This window comes from Bubalus bubalis, chromosome 12, assembly GCF_019923935.1.
Source record: "Bubalus bubalis isolate 160015118507 breed Murrah chromosome 12, NDDB_SH_1, whole genome shotgun sequence".
Taxonomy (NCBI): Eukaryota; Metazoa; Chordata; class Mammalia; order Artiodactyla; family Bovidae; genus Bubalus; species Bubalus bubalis.
In genome coordinates this window covers 49,515,634-49,518,074 of record NC_059168.1, presented here as the reverse complement: position 1 = coordinate 49,518,074, position 2,441 = coordinate 49,515,634, and the positions used below count along the sequence as shown (strand labels likewise).

The window sequence follows — 2,441 nt, the reverse complement described above, 5'->3', positions numbered from 1 at the left end:
TAGCACTCACTTCGCTTTCAAAGGGTCACATTTTCTGACTTTCCTTACAGCTACTCATTCTCTTTAAGTCCCATTCTTCCCAAGATCTTCCCAGGTGAGTTTGTTAGGTTTTTAGTTAGCATATGATTTTTTGGCAAAGTTGAAGCAGGAAAGGTTCTCATGAAGAATTAAGTGGTCTGTGGGGATAAACCATGATGTGAGGGGAGCAAGTGTGGACCTGGGGATCAGGACACCTGGGCTCGTTTTGGACATATCAGTCATTTCACAAATTAGCACCCAAAACTCTCCGTGGTGGCCAAGTGCAGGGCTGCGCTCACTCCCTCCCAAGGGTGGCAAGCTGGTAAAAGGGAATAGTTTCATTGTAATCATGGAGAATTACAAAATGAATCAGGAGCACTTTGTGGGGCTAGTCTCCAACTGTGCGTGATGGCCAGGATCCTCGTAGGTGTTCTTTCAAATGCAGATCCTTGGTCCCTACCACTCAGAAATTCTGATCCAGTAGGTCTCAACAAGTGTTCACCACCCACCCCACCCCTTCACACACACACGAAGGTGATTTTACTGAAAGTGGCCCTAGCAAGCCTGAAGGAAGGGGACAGGAAATGGGTCACAAGGGCAGGGGTCTACTGTTGTTTTTAGCTGCACAGCAGGGTGCAGCTTGTGAGATCTCGGTTCCTCCACCAGGAATTGAACCGGGGGCAGTGAAATTGCCAAATCCTAATGAGTAGCTCATCAGGGAACTTCCTCTTTGGCTGATTTTTAAAGGAGGAAGAAGTAGAAACTTACTCGGCACAGAGGCACAAAATGGTGTGATGTTACCTTTACCTTTGATTTTCAGAAAATGAAGGCCAAGAGACACAGCTCTACCTAAACTGATTTTAGTTCTTCACCTGGGCTCCTCCTCTCTCCCACTTAGGCAGAGACAGGAACACACACTCACACACATACATCCTATCCCCTAAGCCTCTAAACACACTGGAATCTCCCCCATTCCCCAAACCGTAAGAACTGCCCCTTTCACTCCAGACCCCTCCACTTACCACCTTCTAGTTCCCATTTCTATTTGACTGTGCCAGGTCTTAGCTGTGGCATGTAAATTCTTAGTTGTGGCTTGTGGGATCTAGTTCCCTGACCAGGGATCAAACCAAGGCTCCCTACATTGGGAGTACAGAGTCTTAGGCACTGGACCATCAGGGAAGTCCCTCCCATTTATTTCAGTGAGAAGCTTCCTTAAACATAAAAGAGAAAAAAAAAAAAGAAAGAAAGAAACAAAAGGGCAGGAGGCAAAAGGGCCCTTCTGATTCCAAAACCAGTACATGTTCACTTTAGAAAATTTCAAAACTCAGTGGAAAAGGCCCTTCTTAACCACATCATAAACTCTCAAGACACTCTGAACACTTACCACAATGGCAATTCAATTTTTTCACTAGAATGTAGAGGCCTTGAGAATAAGGACATGATTTTCTTTTTCATCCTTGTATCCTCGGTAGACACAGAAGAATCCCAATAAAGATGTATAAATTGAACAAATAACATAAATCATTTATATTATCCATCCAGTCTTTATGTATTTGCTTTACTGAAAAACAAAAATGACATCGCGCTATATATACATCATTTAGAAGAGGATCAGTGTATATTTGAAGTCTGATTTTCTTTCTTTTCTTTTTTTTTTTTTTTAAATATGGAACGCTTCACGAATTTTCGTGTCATCCTTGCTCAGGGGCCATGCTAATCTTCTCTGTATCGTTCCAATTTTAGTATATGTGCGGCCAAAGCAAGCACTGAAGTCTGATTTTCTTATTTAAAACATACCACAAATATATTTCTAGCTGCTTTGAGTTTGGATAAACCATAATTTATTTAGGTTGTCTTCAATCTTAAATATTAAAAAGAACATTGTGATAAATGTCCTTGTATCTAAATCTTTGCATGTATCAATCATGATTTAAAGAGACCAAGTGGGTTTAGTTCAGTTCAGTTCAGTGGGTTCAATTGGGAGTGCTGTACCAAAGATTGGGCAAAACTCTACAGCCCTTTGAAATCCTGTTTTGGAATGGTTGTAATAATTTATGTGAATTTCTATTAATAAAATAAACAAGACTTAAAAAAAAAAAAAACCTGTGGTGGGGGGAGGACCTTATATCAGATAAAATGGTCAGGAAAGGATTCCCTAAGGAGATGACTTTAGGTTAATGCAGTTCCGAGAAGAATGAGGTACAGACATTCCAGGGACAGGAAAGAAAGGAAACTTATCTGCAGACAGATTGAGGACAACCTAAATAAATTATGGTTTATCCAAACTCAATGCAGCTAGAAATATACTTGTGGTATGCTTTCAATCTAACACGAATTATATAGTGGAGGCAGACCTTGTCAGGACTTATACCTTGGTAGGAATTTGAGTGATTTTAAGAGATGAGAGCATTGAAGGTAAACCA

General features: G+C 40.8%; 1 non-coding gene across 1 annotated transcript; it reads right to left on the bottom strand.

The window, feature by feature from the left end:
* Positions 1 to 1,678: 1,678 nt before the first annotated feature.
* LOC112578304 lies at positions 1,679 to 1,785 on the bottom strand. The gene has a single exon (XR_003102596.3). It is a non-coding gene; the product is annotated as a U6 spliceosomal RNA (small nuclear RNA).
* Between the last annotated feature and the right edge of the window lie 656 nt (positions 1,786 to 2,441).